Source organism: Danio aesculapii, chromosome 21, assembly GCF_903798145.1.
Source record: "Danio aesculapii chromosome 21, fDanAes4.1, whole genome shotgun sequence".
Lineage (NCBI taxonomy): Eukaryota > Metazoa > Chordata > Actinopteri > Cypriniformes > Danionidae > Danio > Danio aesculapii.
Window position 1 is genome coordinate 15,644,538 of NC_079455.1, and position 26,298 is coordinate 15,670,835.

Consider the following 26,298-nt stretch of genomic DNA (forward strand, 5'->3'; position numbering starts at 1 on the left):
CCACAGCGGAATAAACCGGCAATTTATCCAGCACATGTTTTACGCAGTGGATATCATTAATGAAAATGTATCTATCAGAAATGCTTACCAAATGTTTATAAAAATGCCTTAAATGTTTAGTTTACAACCTATAGTTTTGTTTTACCAGTTGTTCTGTATTACAGAACTTAATAATTAATGTTTATGAGTTTCTTTAAACATATGCTTTTAAATGATGATTCATATTTTAATATGGAAATGATTCATAAATCACTTTGCCTTTCCAGTAAGTTGTCCAACGCGTTTGTACCTTTTATAAGAGAACAATTGTATACCTTAATTTCAATTGTACCATAAAAGGTACAAATCAGTATCATAAGAGATGTTTTCTGTACTATATAATGTACAACTTTTGCAAAGGAACATTATTTGTACCACCGTGTAACTTTTTTGAGGCTTGTAAACACCGGGACAGTTTTTTTTTTGAGTGCCTCCAAAGTGTTGCTTATTGTAAATTCACAAGCTTCAGGCATGCGAACAAAAGTGCCAATATCATTGGTCGATCATTTTTTGTTGTGGCGAAAAAAAACGAGCATGAGGCATTTTTTTTTTTAAATGGCGCTTTTACACCTGGCATTTTATTCATTGGTGTGCACGACCAAAGTGTTTCATCATGAGCCGTTAAATGTTGACGAAAAGTGTGAGCAAAAACAAAAAGAGTGTGGACGAGCCTTTAGGTTTACCTGCACAGTACGTCACTAGCTGGCCTTTATAACTTAAAAATAACATGTACACATGAAAAGTTTCAAAATGCAAGAGAATTACAGTATGTAGCTACATCTTTGTTGTGTAAATGTAACCTTAGATCAAAAAACTTTCACGGAAATATCTTAGGTTTAATAAAAAATAAAGAAAATAATGTATCTTAATCTATGTTCGGAAATTCTAATGATTATTTTACAACATGAGAGTGAGGAAATCATGTTCATAAAGAGCGAGGAAATCATAAATGTTTCACTTTCACATGTAAACCTCATGCTTGTTTAGATGTACACATCACAATCTGAGCAGCGGAAACTGCTTTTAAAGATCTCTCCACTGTTGCAAAGACATCCAAAAAAAAAGTGCTGCATTCATTAGGCAAAGAGGAACATCTGCTAATTTCCAGAAGACACGCTAATTCAAGTGTCTGAATAGAGAGCACGAAGATTATCTACAATTATGAAAACTAGGTAATCTGCAAGTTTTTCTGCTCTGAATTTTCATGCTGGTGACAGAAATAACAGCATTTTGATGTTGACGTCCAACCTCATTTCTTAAATTAAAAGAAGCGAGTACTGAAGACAGCTAGTGCCTTAATGAACACCCCACTCCAAATATGTCAAGTAACAGGTACTGAATGCGGACAACTACAGGGTTTAAAGACTTATCGAAGAGCTTTGGTTTCCATGACAACAGGTGCAACCCAACGGAAAGAGTGTTTCGTTGGGGAGGTCAGTGCTGAGTGTGTGTGGGTCCATGTGTGTATGTGCTTGTTTTTTTTATGAATTTGTTTCATGAATGATTCTAAATGTTTTTTACTCTAATTATTATTCTTATTCTAAAATTCTGACCTTGGGTTTCAGTATTTTGTTAGTGTTGTTGTGTTAAGTTCATAGGATCAGAGCACAGTTTAAATAAGTTAAATGAATGAACAAGAGCACTGTTGTATATCTCAGGTGACTTGATTCTTTCGGACGTCATGATTGGAAGTCTTTCAGTGTGAGGTGGACAGGTTTGCTGAGTTTGGGCTGTCCAGACCTTGGCTGATCTTTGAAATTGATCTGCCATCTGTCACATTGGTTTTGATTAGCATATGCTTTCTCTTCAATTTCGCTGATTAGCATACACTATCCTTCAAAAGTTTGGAGTGTTCGGAGTTTTGTTGTTGTTTTATGAAGAGTAAGAAAAGTAAAGACAGCTAGATTGTGTTCATACATTGAAAAAAAATCCTGGTTGCCTTAAATTTTTAAGCTGAATCAAATTAACCTTGTAAGTCCATTGAACTGGTGGCGCAGTGGGTAGCGGTGTCGCCTCACAGCAAGAAGGTTGCTGGTTCGAGCCTCGGCATTTCTGACGATTTGGCATTTCAGTTGGTATTTCTGTGTGGAGTTTGCATGTTCTTCCCATGTTGGTGTGGGTTTCCTCCGGGTGCTCCGGATTTCCCCACAGTCCAAAGACATGCAGAATACGTGGGTAAACTAAATTTTCTATAGTGTATATGCGTGAATTAGTGTGTATGGATGTTTTCCAGTGATGAGTTGCAGCTGAAAGGGCTTCCATTGCGTAAAAACATATGCTGGATAAGTTGGTGGTTCATTCTGCTGTGGCGACCCCTGATTAATAAAGGGACTAAGCCAAAAAAGAAAATGAAGGAATGAATAAGTCCATTGAACTAATATTATGTTAAACTGACTTAAAAAAGTTTTTGTAACTTATAAAATTAAGTTGGAGCATGATTAGCGGATTTGAATAAGTTACTATCAACTAAAATATATGTTGTCATGACTTACTGATCATATATTTTTTTTACAGTGTATGAATGTTAGGACATATAATTTGCAAAGTTGTAAATGGTCATTTCTTTAAATAAAAAACACAGTAGATGTTGTATTAAGTTGTATGCTTAAATCTCTCAAAACAGCACATGAGCACAATGTCTGTCTAATGTACATGTAGTTAAAGAATGTGGTCAAATTTGTTTAGCAATTTAAGTACAGCAGGGAAAATAAGTATTGAACATGTCACCATTTTTCTTAGAAAACATATTTCTAAAGGTGCTGTTGACTTGAAAACTTTCCCACAGGTTGGTAACAACCAAAAAATCCATATATGGAAAGAAAACAAATCTAATTAGTCCACACATTAAGTTATGTGTAATAAACTGAAATAATGCAGGGAAAAAAGTGTTGAACACATGAAGAAAGGGAGGTGTAAAAAGGCAGTGAAAACCTAGACAGCAGCTGAAATCTCTAAGAAGTTATTCAGCAACCCACTGCCCTTCGTCAGTGTAAATGAATATTACCTGCTTCAGGCTAACATCTACATTACCATGGTGATGAAGATGAAATCAGGTTGGACATTTCAGCAAGACGATCCAAAACACAGTCAAGGAAACTCTCAAATGCTTTCAGATAAAGAAAGTCAAGCTGGAGAATGGCCCAGCCAATCATCTGACTTGAATCCAATAGAAAATACAAATTAAAGATCAGATTTGATAGACAAAACCCACCATCAAGATTTTTACACTCTGTTGAAGTATTACATACGTTTCAGCAGTTCAGTACTTTCTCCTTGTGTCATTTCATTGTTATTACTGTACACATACAGTTGAAGCCAGAATTATGAGCCCCCGTTTGAATTTTTTTCTTTTTTAATATTTTTAAATAATGTTTAACAGAGCAAGGGAATTTTCACTGTATATCTGATAACATTTTTTCTTTTGGAGAAAGTCTTATTTATTATATTTCGGGCTAGAATAAAAGCATTTTCAATTTTTTTATTTTTTTTATTTTATGCTTTTTCAAAATTATTAGCCCCCATAAGCTATATATATTTTTTTGATAGTCTACAGAACAAACCATTGTTATACAATGACTTGCCTAATTACCGTAACCTGTCTAGTTAACCTAATTAACCTAGTTAAGCCTTTAAATGTCACTTTAAGCTGTATAGAAGTTTCTTGAAAAATATCTAGTAAAATATTATTTGCTATCATCATGGCAAAGATAAAATAAATCAGTTATTAGAAATGAGTTATTAAAACTATTATGTTTAGAAATGTGTTGAAAAAATCTTCTCTCCGTTAAAAAAAAATAAACAGGAGGGCTAATAATTCAGACTTCAACTGTAACTCGTTTTTTAGATTTTTGTTGTTTTGTTATATTTTTATGTTTGTATTGTTTGGGTTTTTATCAAAATCTGCTTCAATTCCATGTCAATAGCCCCTACACATATAATTCCCAGGAAAAAAAAAAAAAATCAATACTTCAATAAAGTTCAATACTTATTTTCCCCTGCTGTATACTTTATTTAGTAAGTTACTAGTATCAAAGTTGCTCTTTATTTTACAGAAAGTGTAAATAAGGTTTACTTAGTTATCTTGTTATATAAAGGTGCGTAATGTTTACTACTGTGCATGCCATGTACACTCAAAATACTAATTTCAAGCATATCATAATTAAAAGTAGCTATACTTAATTCATTCTCAAATATGTCAAAGTACAGACAGTACTTACTGAAAGTGTACTTTCTTATGTTTTATCTACATTTAATTAGTCTTTAAATAGTTTATTCTTATCTTCATTCATTTATTTGCGCTTCTTGAATGCCCTACTTTTGCTAACACTTCTGGTGGCTAAAAGACAACGTATGTGTCCGTATGTTAGTGTCTCCATGTCATTATCTGTGTTTCTGCATTCTACACACCATGACAAACGCCCGGCGAGCTGTTATTGTGGTCGGAGTGTGACCGTTTCTAATGAATCTCCTAATGCTGCTTGTTCCTTCCGATGCTTATCTGTCCCACTTTCACATCACGCTGTTAGTTCATGATTGTTTACAATCCATTAGCATTCGCATGGCTCTCAAATAACGTGCGCACAGCTATTCCGTCGTCGCCTCACAAGGAGAAATAGCTGTGACAGCGCTGAACGTTTATTTAACGTGTCGATGGCAGCGGCAAAGAGGTAATTGAGAATTGATTTGACCATAATGGCTTTTCATATGTTCCCTACAGAATGCTGATGCCGCCTGATTAAGCCGTGAGACGGCAATTTGCCACTTAATGGGGTCTGCCCTTGTCCTTTGCACAAGACGAACCGACGGTGTGAGAAGTGGTAATAAAGGGACAGCGTTTGGAGGTGTCGTTCCTATCTGAGTCATTGTACGGAGCATGTTAGTGTGGTTTAATCTGCTCCCGCTTTTGTCACCCCACAGCGTTCGCTTTGTAGAGGGAAGTTTCTTAGTTCCAGCTCTCTGAACAGCCCCAACAACCAGAGCAAAAGCTGATGATACTAATGCCTGTGTGCTTTTATTCTGAGCCTGAAATGCTACAGGAACAATGTTGGTTTATTTTTTTCCTTATATAAAGTATGGAAATGAAGGAATGATACTTAGCTTTAGCAATGCTATTATTTTACTTAGCACAGCTGTTATTTTACCTGGACAAAATAAGAGACTATATGGCTTGAGAAGGGGTAGGTTACTCCAAAATTATTATTTGCTGTTCATTTACTCATTCTTCTGGCTATCTAAGATGTAGATATGTTTACAACATAAAACATGACATAAAATAAATAAGGTTTTAGCAGATAAGGTCCTTTATAACTCATACAATGCAAGTCAAGGCTTTGAGAAAAGGTCCCTAAGTCTGAACTCGAACTCAGGGTCCTGTTGCGCTATATTTATGCACACTGCCAATAGGCTATTGGTCCTGACAATCGGTCTGTCTCTTTAAGCAAAAGTTGGTTGATATTTTAATAATTACATGAATTACATGATTTGCAGATTAACAATGCAAGTAAAAATAGTAATAACAGTAGTATTTCATTGTAAAAATGAATCTGAATATAGCTATGTGGGGAAAAAAAGCTAAGTCAAGTGTATTATTGGTGCATATCAATATTCTGGATGTAAAAGATGCTTGTTCTAAAATGTTACAGGAACAACGTCTGTTTCATTTTCAGTTTAAAATATGGAAATGAAGCAATAATACTTCGCTTGAGCATTGCTATTTATTTACCTAGCACAGCTGGTATTTTACCTGTGCAAAATAAGAGAATATATGGCTTGAGAAGGGGTAGGTTACTCCAAAATGATTATTTGCTGTTCATTTACTCATCCTCTGGCCATCTAAGATGTAGATATGTTTAAAACATAAAACATGACACAAAATAAATATGTTTTTGAAATTGTGGTCCTTGATAAGTCATACAATGCAAGTCAATTAATTTGGGGGAAGTTGGTGTTCATTTTTGCCTTATTATGGCAGAACATTATGATGACAGAGAGAAAATCTTGAGAGAGAAGGGGAGGCTTTGAGAAAGGTCCGTATATCTGGACTCGAACTCAGGGTCCTGTAGAGCTATATTTATGCGTACTGCCATTAGGTTATTGGTGCTGACAATCGCTCTGATTCTTTAAGAAAAAGTTGGTAAGTATTTTAATATTTACATTATTTACAAAATTAGCATATTGTTTGTTTTTGCCTGTATTATGGCAAGACATTATGATGACAGGAAGAAAAACTGGAGAGAGAAGGGAAGGTGTTGAAAAACGTCCATAAGTCTGGACTCGAAATCAGGGTGCCGTTGTGCTATATTTATGCACACTACCATTAGGCCAGGGGTTCTCAATGTCTACATTAAAAGGTCCAAATCTGAATTTTTGTTAAGGTCAAAGATCTGTAACAATTTATATTACATAACTTGCTTTTAATAAACATCCACTGACATGCATCACAAGTCAGAAAATTTTTCTTGAAATAAGGTGTATTTGTATTCAAAACACATTAAATACAATGCAATTGTGGCAAGAACACTAATATAAGGGCATTTTTGTACAAAACACAACAAAAGGTATTCCAATAGTATCTGGATGCAGCCATGATGATGCAAGCTGAGATTGCATATCTCAGAGATGCAATGTCAGACACAATGCAGTCAATGGAGCTAGTGACGTCACTGTGCGGGGTAGGGTAGGGGTGGGGTTAGGTGTGGCCATTCAAAAGCATTGCATGCAGGTCAGATTGCAACTGCACTAGGTCTGCATCCAGACCCCTCTCCAAAAAAAAGCTAAAAAATACAAATGGTGTCTAATGAAAATAACCGAAAAAATATATATATTTTTTTTATGAATTTGTATTTATACCCTGTATTTTCTAACTTGAGCTGGCGTATTCAACCTCTCTAGAAGTTAGAAATGCACATTTTGCTTAAAGAAACAGACTGATTATCAGCACCAATAGCCATAATCGTCTGTCTCTTTAAGGAAAAGTTGGTTGGTATTTAAATAATTACATTAATTACATAATTTACATATTGACAATGTAAGCAAAAATAGTAATATTTTAGTATTTCTATAGTATTTCAAAGTAAAAATGAATCTGAATATAGATTTGATAAAAATAAAAAAAAGCTTAGTCAAGTGTATGCTTGTTGCATAGCAATATTCTGGGTGTAAAAAATAAAGATATTTATTTACTTTCTTTTGGTCACCTGCAGTCGTTAACCAAAAAAATGTGTTTCATTTTTTAAGGATATGCTTTAATTTTTTACTTCTAGTGAAGTTGAATATGCTAGCTCAAGTCTAAAAATACAGGATATAAGAATACAAATTCATAAAAAATATTAGTTGTTTTTCAGTTTGTTATTTTCCAATAAACAACATTACAATTTTTTTTTTTATTTCAAACTATATTTTGACAGATTCTCTCTTTTGACACACAGATTACACATCAAATACATTTGTTATGTTTTTTTTTCTTAATTTTTCTACATTACATTCTTAAAAAACATATATATATAACAAAATTATTTTAAGTATAATAATTGAATTATTAATGCTGTATTTTCAGTTGTTTGTGTTTACAAATATGTTAATGTGTTGTAATAAGAAAACTCATTACAATTTACAAATATAAATAAAAAACTCATGATTGAGGCTATTATCAGCCACTTATGTTTATGGAACAAAATTATGCCCGGTGTAAGATATTACAGTGTAATATTACAGTCATATTGGCTTGTGTATAATATTCCAGTACAAGAGCCTACACCATTGCTTATTTAATGAACCATTATGATTTGCCATTTGATGTTCTTGCATGTGATCTACTGACCATTTACTGCTGATTCTACAACCAAACCATGCCATTTAAAAAGCTTGGTTCAAATGTCACTGTAGGCTGATTTTCCAAAACCCTCCACCTCCCCCAGCTCCACCTGTCTTCATCTGCTAATGGGTTCATGCATGCTTATTCATGCAGCAGCAGCAGCAAATATGATGTGTTCAATGCAGCATTTGTTTGCATTAGCATTTTCAACAGCCTAAGCATGCGTAGCACATCTAGTCATCCATTAACATATCCATTACCATGCATAACCTGTTCCGAGAGTTATCATGATTGAAATACCATTTACTAATTTATGCTGATGATTCAGGGTTAACATTTGATGTTTATTAAAGTGGAATTACCTAAACATTAAATTAGCTCCATCAAAAGCCTCTACAGACAAAATAAATAAATGAGCAGCAGGTCACGCAATAACAGGTTGAGTAAATAATAATATGCGGCGGTGATGCAATGCACTGTTGATCTGTTCTGTTTGCATGTTGCATTCGTCAGGTTACCTCATGCATAGGCACACTGTAATTACAATTTCTGCGGTTACATGCTTTAGTCTACACATAAATTACCTTTTTTGTTGTTGTCGCATAAATTATGTCTCTGGCGCAGTCAACAGATGCTTTGTTTGCACAGAAGCACTCTGAACTGAATTAAATCCAAAGCTCGGCTCTTCAAATGTTACCTCGACGTGTATACTCTTAAGATTCCTCAGAAATCACACACACACCAAACTCGAGGAGGGTTTTTAGGAGCCTTGATCTCAAGGCATCAGATTGTTCAGAGGTAAAAGCAAAACAACTGGGATTTCTGTATCTTGGTGTTTCTTTGATTTGTTTTCAAGGTCTTGTAGTTTATGTTATGTATGTGTTTTTGTGTTCGCCACATTTGATGTTTTTTTATAATTTGCTATCCTTTTACTTTGATTTCATTTTCCATTACAAGCATACTTTGATGACGAGGATGAAGATCTGTTTGGTGATTACTATTTCAGTAAGTTGCCATATGCTCATTGTGTCCATGTGTGTTTGCTGTGCTGTTTTGTTTTGTTTTGTGTGTGTGTATATATACAGTTAAAGTCAAATTTATCAGCCCTCCTGTGAATTGATGCCCTCCTCCTCAAGTGATGTTTAACAGAGCAAGAAAATCTTCACGTTATTTCCTATAATGTTTTTTTTTTATTTTTTATTTCTTTTAGTTTGGATGGTCAATATTATTAGGAAATTTATTTTTTTTCCAATTATCTACAGAACGAACTATTTTTCTATTACTAAGCATTATTAGGTGCAATGATTTGCCTAATTATTTTAACTTGCCTAGTTAGCTTAATTAACATTGTTAAGCCTTTAAACTGTACTTTAAATGACACCTATGATGTAAATCAGCTTTTGTAAGCTGTTTACACAGTACTGTGTGTAGGTATAGTGTGTCCACTGTCATATTGAAGTGATAGAAACACAATAAGTCTCTTTTTTTTTTTTCCTGACGTTAAAATAGGATCCAAATCCCTCCCATTTTGAGGCCCATCGTAACAAGACGATTGCAGTTTCCCAGCCCACCAAATTGACTAACACGGATTAACATGTCTCCATAGTAATGCATATAATCAAATCAACAAGAAACACGACATTCGCAAAGCAACTGGGATTAAAAGATCTGTTTAGCTCGCTATGATCCTCAATCATCATCCAATGTGATCAAGAATGAGTTGTACAAGTTTAAAACGTTTTTAAGACTCCATGTTTATAATAAAGACAGTAAAATCGCTACGTAATTCATCACCACAGCCGCATAGTGTCAGTACAATTATAATAGAAGACGCTTCAATCCTGGTTTGTGGACGTTGAATCAGGTTTATTAGTACATTACATAACAGATGTCCATACAGCAGTGGAGGTAAACATGTATCCTGTCACGTTCGGCGTGCAAAAACAGTGCAAAGCTAAACGTGTGTGTGTGTGTGTGAACTTTATAGCGACATTGTGTGTGACTCATCGCTGCAGAAAGGCTTGAATTAACTCCACAACAAATATAACAAATAATCGATGATAAAGTTCTTACAGTAGTAAGGGAGATCTGCTTCATTCTTGTCTGTCACTGTGCTGTTGATCTATGTGAAGCCTACACATGCTAGTGGGAACAGTGGGTGGGGAGAATCAGCTTTAAAGGCAAAGGCAACAAAAACAGCTACAATGCCATAACAGCTCAAATTTCCCAGATTCAAAAAAGTATAATAAATAATCTGATGGGTTTTTTGAGATGAAACTTTACAGACACATTCTGGAGATACAACAGATTTATATTAATTCTTGAAAAATGGGTAAAATAGGTGCTCTTTAAGCTGATTACTGCATCTCGCAAAATAAGTAGAACATTTCATGAATTCTCACTTAGGCAAAGACAAAGGAAATTAGTTATTAGAAATTAATTAGTAAAGCTATTATGTTAAAAAGATCTTCTCTTCATTAAGCAACACTTGACAAATATTTTTAAAGTATTGAATTTTCACGACAGTGGCATGGTGGCTCAGTGGTTATCACTGTCGCCTCACAGCAAGAAGGTCGCTGTTTTGAGTCCCGGCTGGATCAATTGCCATTTCTGTGTAGAGTTTGCATGTTCTCCCCGTGTTTACATGGGTTAGGGTTAGTGCTCTGGTTTCCCCCACAGTCCAAAGACATGCATTATAGGTGAATTAAATAAGCTAAATTGGCCGTAGTGTATGTGTGTGAATGCCAAAGGACTAAGCCAAAGGAAAATGAATGAAATTTCACAGGAGGGTGCTAATAGTTTTGACTTATACTATATATATATATATATATATATATATATATATATATATATATATATATAACAATAATAATTCCTTACATTTATATAATGCTTTTCTGGGCACTCAAAGTGCTTTACACATAGGGGGGAATCTCCTCATCCACCACCAGTGTGCAGCATCCATATAGCATCCAGTGTGCAGCATATATATATATATATATATATATATATATATATATATATATATATATATATATATATATATATATATATACAGTATATATATATGTGCGTGTGTGTGTGTGTGTGTGTGTGCGTGCGTGTGTGTGTGTGTGTGTGTGTGTGTGTGTGTGTGTGTGTGTGTGTGTGTGTGTGTGTGTGTGTTTTATCCAGACCCCATATCTGATAATAAGCAATTTTAAAAGAGCAGTCACGGACTTCTTTTAATGAAGTCAGACTTTTAAGCTATTAATGGGCATACTGAAAATTGGATGGCGGCAGGTTTGCAAGAAAGCTTTTGTTTAAAAAAATGGTGTTTTTGTGTCAAGAGAATTCCCTTTTCAAATCACCTCTTAACTGTTCATTTCTATCCCTGTTGAGAGCTGCAGTCACCGGCTGACAGATTGCTGCCTTCATCATAAAGCTCTCATTAGAAACTTCATTAATCACAATGCCTTAAACAAACCCAAGGCCAATTAGCCTCACATGGCATAGAGCCAGTCTCTCCAGTCCATTTCTCTCAATAACATGAGTAACCGTCTTTGAAAAGTCATTTTTATTGTGAGTTTTTTTCAGATGCCATTCAAAAAAATCCCTGAAAGGCCAATTTTACAAATAGAATAACCCAGTTAAACCCTTGTGTGTGTGTGTGTGTGTGTGTGTGTGCATTTCTCTGTGTGTGCATTGTTTGAATGAGAGAAAAAATACATAATTGCATTTGTGCACCCTTATTTAAATCTCTCTTACTTACACAACTCATAATTCCCATGATCATGGAAAACGTAATCTTCTACAATCGTGACCTCCAGGACTGAATGTAAAAATACAGGGGCTGTTTAAACCTCATCACTTCCTGCATTTTCTCTGATTGGATAGCTATCTGATTTGTGAAAACGGTTCTGTTTACATTTAGCCACATAAATGTGTCTTCGCTAAACGGATATGATTCTAATCTTCAAATCCCATGCTACAGTATATGCAAATTTAACTAAGCTACATTAACTTAAAATGTGGTGTATCTGACGCTTGTTAAATTGATGCGTTTTACAGAAATGGCATACACATGATTTTTTTTTTTAATTTAGGCTATAGACTTGTGCGTAGCTTGTGTTCTAGTAAAACATGGTTGCACAAGGCGAGCTCCACGATTACTGTCATCACAATTACCGGCTAAATGAAACATCTATTTTTGTAATACAAGTAGGTGCGCAAGATGTCATTCTAAACAGTTTACATTCATTTGTGTATAGGCATGGGCTGACATAAGATTCTGATGGAATGATAACCTTGGATAAAAATACCACGGTTTCATGGTATTATGCTCACTGCTCTAAAATATATTCTTTTTAAATGTCTGGGTAAAAAACAACCACTTTTCTCCGCATGGAACACAATTTATTTTATTTTAGGAAACAATATTTTGGAACAGTAAACATGTGAGGCTAAATAATTCAAATAAATCATTGACTTCTGCATGATCTTCATTAGTTTCAAACACAAATGTCTTTGCAACTTAAAAAGGCATATTTACATATCTTTCTTTTCTTTGCATATAAAGTAATAAAACAAAATAAGTGCACTGTTCAGGTCTACAGCAGGCTGGAATGTTGGTTTGTAAGCGATTTGTTTTTTTAAATGTTCCCTGAATCATGGGCTGATCAGCAGTTTTGATCTGGAGGGTCCTGTTCTGCAGATAGTGTTGTCCTAAACCAAAAACAAAACTGAATTATATAGTTGTAAAAAAAACATGTAAAATATAAACAAACAAACAAAACAAAACAAAACAAAAAAAACATATACACAGTTGAAATCAGAATTATTAGCCCCCCTGATTTATTAGCCCCCTGTTTATTTTTCCCCTTTTTCTGTTTAATAAAGAGAAGATTTGATTTGTTTCAACACATTTCTAAACATAATAGTTTTAATAACTCATTTCTAATAACTGATTTATTTTATCTTTGCCATGATGACAGTAAATAATATTTGACTAGATATTTTTCAAGACACTTCTATACAGCTTAAAGTGACATTTAAAGGCTTAACTAGGTTAATTAGGTTCTCTAGGCAGGTTATGGTAATTAGGCAAGTTATTGTATAATGGTGGTTTGTTCTGTAGACTATCGTAAAAAAATATATTGCTTAAAGGGGCTACTAATTTTGACCCTACAATGATTTAAAAAAAATTATACAAATTATACAAAGACTTTCTCCAGAAGAAAAAATATTATCAGACATACTGTGAAAATTTCTTTGCTCTGTTAAACATAATTTGGGATAAATTTAAAAAAGAAAAAAAAAAAAAAAAATCAAAGGGGGGCTAATAATTCTGACTTCAACTGTATGTGAATGGTATAACAGAAAATTGTTATTGTTATAAAAGCTTGACTTTCCCAAAAGGCAGTAAACTGGAAACTGGTTATCATCCCATGCCTATTTGTGTATACTGTAATACTCTCCCCAAAACAAAACACAGTGCCTTTGTAAAAAAAACAGAAAGATATATTGTTCTATTATTTTTCCCTTTCCGTGCATGCACAGCTACAAGTGCCTGGGACGTATCTGTTGTTAATGCTGTTATTTGATATTAATTTAATTTTCATTAATTTAACTTACTTTAATTTGGTAATTTAACAGTTAATGAACGGTAAAAAAAAAAAAACATACAAATGTTTCATCGGTGGCATCTGTGCATTGCATTTTCATTTGCGTTAGAATAACTGGCTATGTCACAAACTATAACACTCTCACATTTTTATTTTTTTACATTTTTGGAGGAGTCATTTCAACAACCAGATACATTTAGACCTGTCCGTATTTGTATAAAATATAAGTAATATTTTATTTTGGTGGTCCCCATTGCACATTTTGTTGACTAAAAGTTGCATTGCAACTACATGCCAACTTCTTCTCTTTTGAGTATTAGTAAACTGTCTGCTTAATATTTGTTGATACTGCTCCTTCAACAGATATTTAACTGACTATAAGATACTTTGCAAGTACATGTTAACTTACACTAACCCTAACCCTAACAGTGTACTTATAATCTAATGAGAATTAGTTGGCATGTAAATGCAATGTAAATTAAATTCAACAAAATGCTTTAAAGGGACCATCAAAATAAAGTGATATCAGAATATGACTTGGACTACCTCCTGAAGTGGTTTGAGTGATCAGATATTTTCTATTTGAAATGTGTTTTTTACATAATCAGACAACTATTCGATCAGAAAAAGTCTCTAGAAAACTAAGGATTAAATTTGCAGCAACTGCATGCTACTTTGAAGAGTTAAAGCTGTTCTGAAGGCAAAAGTCCTACCTGCTACTTCCAAAACATATACAGTTGAAGGCAGAATTATTAGCCCCCCCCCTGTTTAATTTTTCCCCAATTTCTGTTTAACGGAGAGAAGATTTTTTTAAACACATTTCTAAACATAATAGTTTTAATAACTCATTTCTAATAACTGATTTATTTTATCTTTGCCATGATGACAGTAAATAATATTTGACTAGATATTTTTCAAGAATATTTTTCGCTTCTATACAGCTTAAAGTGACATTTGAAGGCTTAACTAGGTTAATTAGGTTAACTAGGCGGGTTAGGGTAATTAGGCAAGTCATTGTATAAGGGGCTAATATTTTGACCTTAAATGGTTTTTATAAAATTAAAAACTGTTTTTATTCTAGCCGAAATAAAACAAATAAGAAAAAAATATGATCAGACATACTGTGAAAATTTGCGATGTGATCTGTGATCATTTGGGAAATATTTAAAAAAGAATGGAAAATTCAAAGGGGGGTTAATAATTCTGACTTCAACTGTATCTAATAAAATGACCAGTAAGTGTATTATAATGCCCACACTATCTGCAGCTCATTTAGTTTGTGTGGCTGTTAGTGTTGTTATTACTCATTTTTAAATGGAGGCTGACATACACTTTTAAAACAAACCTTGAACATGTTTTCAAAGCACTTACGCACGCCCGTGACTTTCCTGTTAATAAATTTCTCCTTCCCCATTTGGAATTTGTCCTTGGTTTTCTCACATTTGAACAAACTTCCCATTTGTTCTCAATATCAGCATAATGAGCTTCAAAATGAGTGTGAATGAGGTCAGGAATAATATCCGTTCATAACCGCGTCTGTGGTTAGCACTCAATTATGAAGCGATAGTCTCATTTTCACCCCTTCTACGGTGAGATAGTATAGACACACAAGCAAAGAGTCTTCTTAAGATCTGAAAAAACACATTCGTCTCAGATGGACCATAAAAGGGGCAGTGTGGACAGTATTAACATAGTAAACCCATCTACCTGCTGCTCGCATTGTGAAAGCAGCAATTTCCCTGAAACTATATTAAGTTAACTTACAGAATGCCCTTGTCTGCTACCGACAGCCATCATTTACTGAAAGGAAAGATGCTGTCTGGAATGATGACACCTGCAGCATCCGAAGACATGATAAATGTTTGTGCTGAGAAATATAGGAAATGATGGGAAAGCTGCAAGCCTGTACAATCTGTGAGCTAGTCCTCAAACCATTTTTTTTACCTTAGTAAACTGTTATTACATCAAAACTTACATGTGTACTGTATATAATTATGATATATATATATATATATATATATATATATATATATATATATATATATATATATATATATATATATATATATATATATATTTAAATGTATTTTAAATGTATATGTAGGTGTTTTCAATAATCAAATTATGTGTTTAATGATTTATTTATACTTTATTTATATTTATACTTTATTTATATTTTAACATTTATTTCACTATTTAATTTTTAGTAATTTTTAATTGTAAAGTAATTTAAGTAGTAAAAAGTAAATTATTTAAAAAATGAACGTTTGTATTTACATAACATACCTTATATGTGAATGTGCGTAGTCGGCATATCTAATATGTATAAATAAATAACCAAAACTAAATAAAAATATGCAATACAAAAATGTATATTAATATATAATTTGTATTATATGTACACTGTAAAAAAAATCTGTAATTTTCCAATTTTTTTTTTCCGGCAGCTGGCTTAAAATAAAAAAAGTAAAATAACAGACGTTAAATTACAAAAATTTATCAGAAATTAAAATTCAAGGAAATTTCTGTCATTTAACAGGGGTTATTTTATAGTAAATTTCTGTAATTTAATGTCCATTATTCTACGGTAAATTTCTGTAATTTAATGGCCGTTAGTTTACTTTTTTTACGGTCGTTAAATTACAGAAATTTACCATAGAATAACGGAAAATTACAGATTTTTTTACAGTGTATGTTTTGTTTACATTATATGTATATGTTTTATATTATATTTGAATTATATATATATATATATATATATATATATATATATATATATATATATATATATATATATATATATATATACATGTTTTTGTTTACATTATATGAACATGTTTTATATTGTAAAACATGTACATATAATATTTAAATATACATTTTTGTTTTGTGTATTTGTATTGTTTATCTTTGGTTGTTTATTTATACATAATAGATATGCAGACTACACACACACATATACAGTATATTATGTAAATACAAACATTTATTTTTTTTTTATTTACTTTTTACTACTTAAATTACTTTAAAATTAAAATTACTTAAAATAAATAGTGAAGTAAATGTTCACTCATTCATTAATTTTCTTTTCGGCTTATGGCTGATTTATACATCTGCGTCAAGCGTACACGTATGCTCAGGTGCAGCCTGCGTGTGGACGCATAAACCTCGCCGTGGCCGTCACCGACGCTGATGCGCACCTCTCAAAAAATGCAACTACACATCGCAACGACGGGTTGTGCAAGCACTGTGATTGGTCGGCTTGGTACTGCTGACGAGTGTGGGCGGGACCGAGAGCTGCGTGAATCCATTGGAGCGAGTGTTTACAAGTATCGAGGCCCATGAAGGAGGTCCAGATGGAAAGTTTTGTTTTGTGTCCAAGTTGTTGCAAGTCCCCAAGTTCCCGCCTCAAAATGAGCGAGTTTGAGCTACTTTTACATTAAGGTAGTGTTTAGAAAAACAAAACACCAGTGAAGGAACTTGACACAGAGGAACATAAAAACCTCACAGCCAGCTAGTGTTTCGGAAGTGTTACTGCAGAGCAACACAAACAGCACGCAGAAGTATAAATGCACGACAACGTGCAAGGCATGCGCTGTGGGTCACACCGATCACTTGATGCAGAAGTATAAACCAGACGTTAGTCCCTTTATTAATCAGGAGTTGCCACAGCGGAATGAACCGCCAATTTATCCAGCATATGTTTTACGCAGTATAGGTGAATTATTCAATTCACCTATATTTGGACTGTGTCTTTGGACTGTGGAGGAAACCGGAGCACCCAGAGGAAACTGGGTAATTTTACTATATATAATATATATGTATTTTTTACAATGTTTTATAATCTGTAATAATTCAACAATTAAATATTAATCACAGCCTTAGTTAAAACATTCCAAGAAATCCAGCTTGTGTAGATTATGAAATGTTGCAGCGATTAATGAAAGATACAATAGAACATATACTTATATAGTAATGGTGTGATTGGGTTTATTTTACTGGACACAGACTAATGCAACAAATGATTCTCTTTGAATCTTTGTATCTTCTCAATATTGTTTCCTATATGAAATATTTTATTTGTCGCTCACTGCCCCTCCTTGTATCTTGCTCTTGAGCTCAGTGTATTAAAGCCTGAAGGTCATATGGAACGATAAGAAACAGGCCTGTAGGACCTGTTCAGAGTTCATTTTGCCCCAGTGTTATATCCCTGGCAGTACATTAAAGGGCCTTTTGGGTCCTTCTGTTGCTCTGTGAGTCTGATTGGACATCAGAGCAGGTATTAATTTGTAAATTTTAAATCTGCAGTCAGTTACATAACATCTAAATACTCTATTTTGATATTTGCGCATTCGCCATCATCACTTTCACGCGTAAAGAGAGAGGGGAAAAAACACTGCAACATCATGCGTGAATGATGACACCTCAGTGTGTCAAATTAAATGCAAAACACGTCTAGGCATTTCTTTTAGCCCACTCGCACTATACCACATATGAAGTCAGCTGTCAGTAGCGCTGCTTGTAGAGAGAGGCTTATTGAGTTTATTCTGAGAACTTGAGTCACTGACTTTTTATTTGCTTGGAGTGCAGCCGGTGGAGGGAAGAACTACAGTGGCTCAAGAGATGGCTGTTATTGGAAAACACAGTTTATAGAACTTCACATCTAAAGTCTGTGTGCACCAAGGGTTGTGGCCAGCATCAGGGTTGTGGTGTATTTCTGAGTATTAAATAGAGAGTGGGTTTGCAACTTGATAATACTACTACTACTACTACAACTACTACTACTACTACTACTTTTTCTGCTACTTCTACTACTGCTACTACTGCTGCTACTACTACTACTACTGCTACTACAACTACTGCTGCTGCTTCTACTACTACTACTGCTACTACTGCTGCTGCTGCTGCTGCTGCTTCTACTAATACTACTGCTACTGCTGCTGCTGCTTCTACTACTACTACTACTGCTACTACTGCTGCTTCTACTACTACAACTACTACCACTGCTGCTGCTTCTACTGCTGCTTCTATTACTACTACTACTACTACTACTACTGCTGCTTCTACTACTACTACTGCTGCTTCTACTACTATTGCTACTGTTTCTACCACTGCTTCTACTACTACTGCTGCTTCTACTACTACCACCACTACTACTACTACTACTACTACTACTACTATTATTACTACTACTGCTGCTGCTGCTACTACTACTGCTACTACTAATACTACTACTACTACTACTACTACTACTACTACTATTACTACTGCTGCTTTTGCTACTACTACTGCTACTACAACTACTACCACAACTACTACTTCTGCTACTATTGCTACTACTACTACTACTACTACTGCTGCTGCTGCTGTTACTACTGCTACTGCTGCTGCTTCTACTACTACCACTGCTGCTTCTACTACTACTACTACTACTACTACTACTGTTTCTATTACTGCTTCTACTACTACTGCTGCTGCTTCTACTACTACTACTACTACTGCTGCTTCTTCTACTACTACTGCTGCTTCTGCTACTTCTACTACCACTACTACTGCTTCTTCTATTGCTGCTTCTTCTTCTACTACTACTACTACTACTACTGTTTCTACTACTGCTTCTACTACTACTACTCCTACTATTTCTTCTTCTACTACTACTACTACTACTACTACTACTACTACTACTATTACTTCTACTGCTGATTCTACTACTACTACTACTACTACTGATTCTACTACTACTGCTACTACTACTGCTGCTGCTGCTTCTACAACAACAACAACAACTACTACTACTACAACAGCTTACTATAAAAGGATAGTTCACCCAAAATTTTAATTTACTCACTATTTACTTCACCCCCAGTGGTTCCAAATTTTTATCTACTTTTTGTTGAACACAAAAGAAGATAATTTGAAGAATGTTGGAAATCTGTAGCCACTGAATTTCCGAGTGCAGAAAAAGTCACTGACTATATGTTTTGTCTTTTGTGTCAAACAGAAGAACCAGAATTGGAACAAGTGGAGTGTCAGTAAATGTTGACAGAATGTTTATTTTTTCAGTGAACTATCCCTTAAATTCATATATTTTGATTCAAATATCCACATGATAATGATTATATATATAATATTTTTTGTTTTTTACTCTGTATGTTTTTGTGCTGGTACTGTCATGTGAGGACCTTGGACAATGTAGTAGAGGTTCTAAATGTTTTATTAAGAGAATCGTCTAGCAAGCAAGGGTCAAAACAGGAACAAACAGATGCATGCAGTGAAATACAAAGCATTGTCAGTAAACAGACTAATGGTCTGTACAGGTGGCAAACAATGTAAACAAAGAAACATAGCAAAGGTCAGACATGGCAAAACAAGGGAAACATGTCGTAATGCTCACTAAACAGTATCACAAGACTCAGCAATGTGTGCATGTGCAAGTGTGGTGTATAAATAGTCTGTGTAATGAGTCCTTGATTAGTTTCCAGCTGTGTGTAATCATCTGACAACCGGAACAGGTGTGTGTGTGTGAGCTGCATGATGGAAAATGTAGTTCATAAAGTGACAGAAATGTAGTCCGGGTGAGGGTGCGTGTTTGCCATTGATCTGCAAGCCTTAGTTTTTTATTTTTGGGGTGGATTTAAAAAAAAATGAACCTAAAGTCAGAGCCATTTAAATGTTCTTACTATTTGACATAAACCCAAATGTCATGACACACCTTAGACCCCAGAAGGTTAAACATGGTGTGAATCTGAAGGTGGAATGATGAAATATCTAGATGAAAAGAATCATCGGTCAATGAAGGACCACCTTTCATGTTCACAACCTGTCTAGGTTTAATAGAAAATGGACTAAATGGGTCAATTTGAGGAAACTCGATAGGCCGATTGCAAAATTGCTGTCACACGATTTAAAATGATCACTTTGTCACATCTGAATTGAAATGAACTCATTGTGTAATTGTTACATTGAAAATTATTAAATGAAATTATTTTAAATGCTGGACTGTGAGTGAACTGGCTTTTAGTGACTCAATTAAAGCTCATCTTTTCACCTTCACAAAATCTGTTGTGCTTACTGCAGATCTGACAGCTAAAGGTCAGAATTGAAGGTAATTAATAAATATTCGTTGCTATGCAAAATTTGCTTCTTATGTTCAGTGACAGTTTGCATCTTTCATGCTATTCCTCTCAATATGACACTGTTTAACATTGAATCTAATTCTGTTGGGTGTCATGGTGGCGCAGTGGGTAGCGTGATCGCCTCACAGCAAGAAAGTCGTTTGTTCAAGTCTCAGTTGGGTCAGTTGCCATTTCTGTGTGGAGTTTGCATGTTCTCCCCGTGTTCGTTTGGGTTTCCTCCAGGTGCTCCTGTCCAAAGTCCAAAGACATGTGGTATAGGTGAATTGGGTATACTAAATTGGCCGTAGTGTATGAGTGTGAATGATTGTTTATGGATGTTTCCCAGTGATGGGTTGCAGCTGGAAGGGCATGCGCTGCATAAAACATTTGCTGGCTAAGTTGGCGGTTCATTCCGCTGTGGGGACCTCAGATTAATAAAAGGACTAAGCCCAAAAGAAAATGAATGATGAATGAATTCTGTTTTTCTGGTACAAGTTCTCACTTTTAGCTATTATTTGTGTGTGTATATATATATATATATATATATATATATATATATATATATATATATATATATATATATATTTTTTTTTTTTTTTTTTTTTATTTACTTTTTTTTTTTGCCATTGAGACCTGTCAAGTACAGTATGTATTTAAATTGTGACTTTTTTGATTCTAGAATTTGTTTATTAGGTATTATTGTTTAGGTACTGATACTATTATTTCTTTAATATATGGTGGTACTGCTTAATCATTGCTAGTACTAAATGCTAGTACCTATTTATTAAATTCTACTTATACTAGATGCAGTGGTGTGAAAAAGTGTTTGCCCCTTGATGGTTTCTTTTTTTCTTTTTTTTTTTCTTTTTTTTGCATGTTTGTCACACTTTATTGTTTCAGGTCATCAAACAAATTTAATTATTAGTCAAAGATAGCACAAGCAAAAACATTATACAGTTTTTAAATGCCCCCTACCCCCCCCCCCCCCCTTTTTTTTTTTTTTTACAAAGCCCTGTGTGAAAAAATAGTTTTCCCCCAGATCATCAATTTGGTCATCTGTTAGACCTCAAACTGAAGCAATTGTTTGTTCTGCAGCAGGACAATGATCCGAAGCGAATCAGCAATTCTACTTCTGAATGACTGATGAAAATCAAAATGAAGACTTTGGAGTGGCCTAGTCAAAGTCCTGACCTGATTCCAATTATGTTGCTGTGGCATGACCTTAAATAGGCGGTTCACACTTGAAAACCCTCCAATGTGGCTAAATCACAACAATTCTTGTGTTGTCTTTGAATAATATATTGAATAATATATATATATATATATATATATATATATATATATATATATATATATATATATATATTTATATAATATAATATATATATATATATATATATATATATATATATATATATATATATATATATATATATATATATATATATATATATATATATATATATATATATTTTTTTTTTTTAATCTAAAATATGAAAGTGTGACAAACACGAAAAAAAAAACAAAACAAGAGTCCATTAAGGTGACAAATACTTGTTCATGCCATTGTATTAGACACTTGTGAGTTTTACAGTAATCTAATTGTAATCTAGTAATCTTACATATGGAATATACAGTTAGGTCCATAAATATTTGGCCATTGACATAATTGTAACATTTTTGGCTCTATACACCAACACAATCTATATGAAATGAAACGAACATGTGCATTAACTGCAGACTGTCAGCTTTAATTTCATCCAAAATCAGGTGAACGGTGTTGGAATTACAACAGTTTGTAACAATGTGCCTCCCACTTGTTAAGGGTCCAAAAGTAATTGGACAGAATAATAATCATAATTCAAACTTTCACTTTTTAATACTTGCATGCAAATCCTTTGCAGACAATTACAGCCTGAAGGCTGAAACACATAGATATTGCCAGACGCTGGGTTTCATTCCTGGTGATGCCCTGCCAGGCCTCTACTGCAACGGTCTTTAGTTCCTGCTTGTTCTTGGGGCAACAAATGTGTTTTAGTATCTATAGAATACTTAATAACTTACTTAATAACTAATCAATTAGTAGCTTTAGATGCTACACGTGACAAAAGGCTGGATTGTTTTAACCAAAAATTGGGCAAAAATATGGTCCAACAACGATTGGGATAAAAATTTAATTAAAAAATCCAGTCTTTAAGTTGGTCCATTTTTACCCAAATAAAGTATTTATTTTGGAAAGTTTTTTTTTAGATTAAATGTTAAAGCGGCTTGCCAAAATTGACCCGATTTGTGATCATATACAGTAGGTCCTTGTGTAGAACCATATCAATTTAGACATTCTCCTGATCGATCCACAGCTCTACAGGTGTGTTTGGTCATTTATCAGCGTCAGCCAGCAAACAGAGAACAATCCTGCCTTTCCTTTCTAAAGAGTCTGCTTTCTGAGGGGAAATGTATCCACTAATTCAATTCCCTGAGCTCAGCGCCACAGAGAGCATAGAGTTTCACTCTTCACACCTACATCCCTGGCACGCATTTCATTTGTTCTGTTCAATCAAAGAAGCAGTTAGAAAGTTAAAGTAATACAAAGGAAATATGTGGATGGTTGTAGTGGAAAATAAATAGAAGACAACAGAATTGATGGAAAATAATGCCAATAACTGACATTCAAGACTGTCATTCAGAGATGTGTGCTCAAAGATCAATTGCACTTTGTTTCCAGCAATAGTCCAACATATTGACAGGATAACCAGCCAGTCAGAGACTGTAGATGCTGCTGCGTTTGCATTTTTCTTTTTACTTGTTTTATGCTCTTTGACACAATTGATACCTCGATGTCAAGCTACTTTTAAAATGAATATACATTTTTTCATATTATAAATCACTTTCTGCAAAATCATATTGTAGTCACATTTACCAAAATTTTACACACAATCACGTCATTCCAATTGGCTTTAATGCAACTGAGTTTTCTTTTATTTTGACTTACAGCATTCTGGACATTTGTGAACATGTCACAAACATCTACACATCATACCTTTGTTACTCAGACAAAACACAACCATAAACATGAAGGAATGAGAAAGTCATATGATGAACTAATGCTCATCACAAACAACAAGCAGAGCCACATGCTAATATATAGAAGGTGTTCAATGTCATTCACACAACTACTAAACACCATCATGGTAACACATTGCATTACAATGAAATCAGAAAGTTAAGTAGTTGTGTGTGGTAAACAAAAAAGCATAAAAAGTGACGTGTCATACAGGAAATTCTGGAAAAATCAATTTATGGTTATTCACCATTTATATCAAGCAAACTTAGGCCCAATCCCAATTCTACCCCTTAGCCCTTCCACTTACCCCTACCCCTCAGTTTGCATGTGCACGCCAAGGGGTAAAGATGTCCCAATTCTCTTTAGCTTGAAAGCATAGGGCTAAGGGCAAGGGGTTAATAGCCCTTCGAACAAAGATTTTTCAGGACCACACTCGAAATCAAGGGGTAAGAAAATTTCCCAGAATATACCAGCCACAGCGCAGCATTGCTGAACCCGGAAGTAAAGAGATGTACGAATTATGAATTAATTTTATGCCATTATTACGAATTTTTATGACAAACAAACACATGTTTAAATATATTCATAACCGCGTTCATGTTTTACTGTTATGCTTTAAAAAAAACGACAAAATTTTGCGATCTATAATCCCTAATAATAACTCCTGTACAGCAGTCTCACAACATTCTGAAGCTTGATGACACTCAAATACCCTGTCAGTTATGTCTAGTGGCTGAGAATGTTAATGTTGTTTTAGTGTGTTTAGATGAATATGGCCACTGTGTAAATACACAGTACATTTACGATCTTATTTCCACATTAGATCGTTATGATAACATAATATATGCCTTCAGTGATTTCCTGAAGATGAATACCAAAAAATAACACAACTGGAATAACTACAGCAGTCGCCATCGTCTGATCTCATATGAAGCAAGAGATCGCGATGACATATGATGACGTGTGCAGGTGCTGTAGTGCTGTCCCAATTCTTAGGGGTAAATTTTGAACCCCGTCCCCTTAACCCTTGTTTGTAAGGGCCAAGGGAAAGGGGTAGGGGTACAAAAAAAGAATTGGGCCTTTGTGTTAACTGGTTAATGTAGCAGTAAAAGGAAGCCCAAGTCACTCGAAAAATGTGGAAAAACAAATATTAAAAAGCCTGCCTATTCCTTACAACTGTGCCTACTCGTTTCGGCAAACACTTGCCTTCATCAGGGTAACCAGTGCCTATTCGACTGCCTTGGTCTTACTTTTGCTGTTTATTCTGATGAATCCCTTACCCAAAGAGCACTGACACATTAATTAAGCTACCCCTGAGCACTTTTTGTTTGATTTTGGTTACTGTAGCATTTTTGGTTCATGGCATTTTTTTTAGATTATGGCAATATTTTATTTATTTATTTATTTATTTATTTATTTACAGTGGTCCTGAACCAATGTGAAGAGCTGGTCTTTTTTCCTGTTTTGATCTCCACTCCAACACTCTTTAATGTTTTTTAATATTTGCATTGTTTACTCTGTACACTTCCTGCGGTCTTGCTTCCTGTAGCTGTCTGAAATCAGCCTTCCATAACGTTCTCCGCTCTGCTGTTTGTGTGGAGTTCAAGGCGGACCAACACATTTACATTTAATCATTTAGCAGATGCTTTATCTGAAGCGTTTCACAAACGAGGGATATTAATACCTACCGCTTGCATTCAGAAGTGTTTTGAAGTCATGTAAAAGAACCTTTATATTACCCAATTGCAACTATTTTTGTCTTTATTGTGATGCAATGTCTGCCGGTTAATGTGATCTCAGATTATGACTTCATTTCACATTTGAAACTGGTTTGGATACGTCGTTTTAGATTTGTATATTATGTTTCTTAAGTTTTGTAAAGTGTTTTTTTTTTTTTTCAAAACAATCACTAATTTTAAAATGAGAAACATCTAGTTACTAGTTATATTCTATTATGTATATATATATATATATATATATATATATATATATATATATATATATATATATATATATATATATATATATATATATATATATATATATATATATATATAACTACCGTAAACTACCATATTTCATTAATTTATAGATGTAATATGTCTCTATTTTGAATTACCAACATCTACACACCTTTTGTTACACAGATAAACATGTTAACACAGCCATATGCAGGTGGTGATGAGAAAGTTACAGTAATGAGCTAATGCTCATCACAAACAACTTTTCCCACAAGCAGATCTATCTATCTATCTATCTATCTATCTATCTATCTATCTATCTATCTATCTATCTATCTATCTATCTATCTATCTATCTATCTATCTATCTATCTATCTATCTATCTATCTATCTATCTATCTATCTATCTATCTATCTATCAGAACATTTCATTTAGTGTCAATCAGAACATGTCACTCAGAAGCTGACAATTTTATTTTATGACCAATATTATACTTATATTAATATTATATTAATTAATACACACTAAACATTATAATAATATCTTACATTCTAATAACAGAATGACCTATCAGTTCTGATGAAAATCACTATGTGGCCTGCTGAATCCAACTCACTTAGCTTGAGTAAACAGATAATGAGTTTGACTGCGAGCGGAGCAGCAGAGGAAGTCTCTACACAGCGATGTCCTGTGGTCAGACGAGT

At 34.0% G+C, this 26,298-nt stretch overlaps 1 protein-coding gene across 1 annotated transcript in view; it reads left to right on the top strand.

Annotated features, from left to right (window-relative positions):
• Nucleotides 1–26,298, top strand: part of LOC130215008 (teneurin-2-like) — a 98,845-nt gene that overhangs the window by 58,784 nt on the left and 13,763 nt on the right. The gene's annotated exons all lie outside the window — the stretch shown is intronic.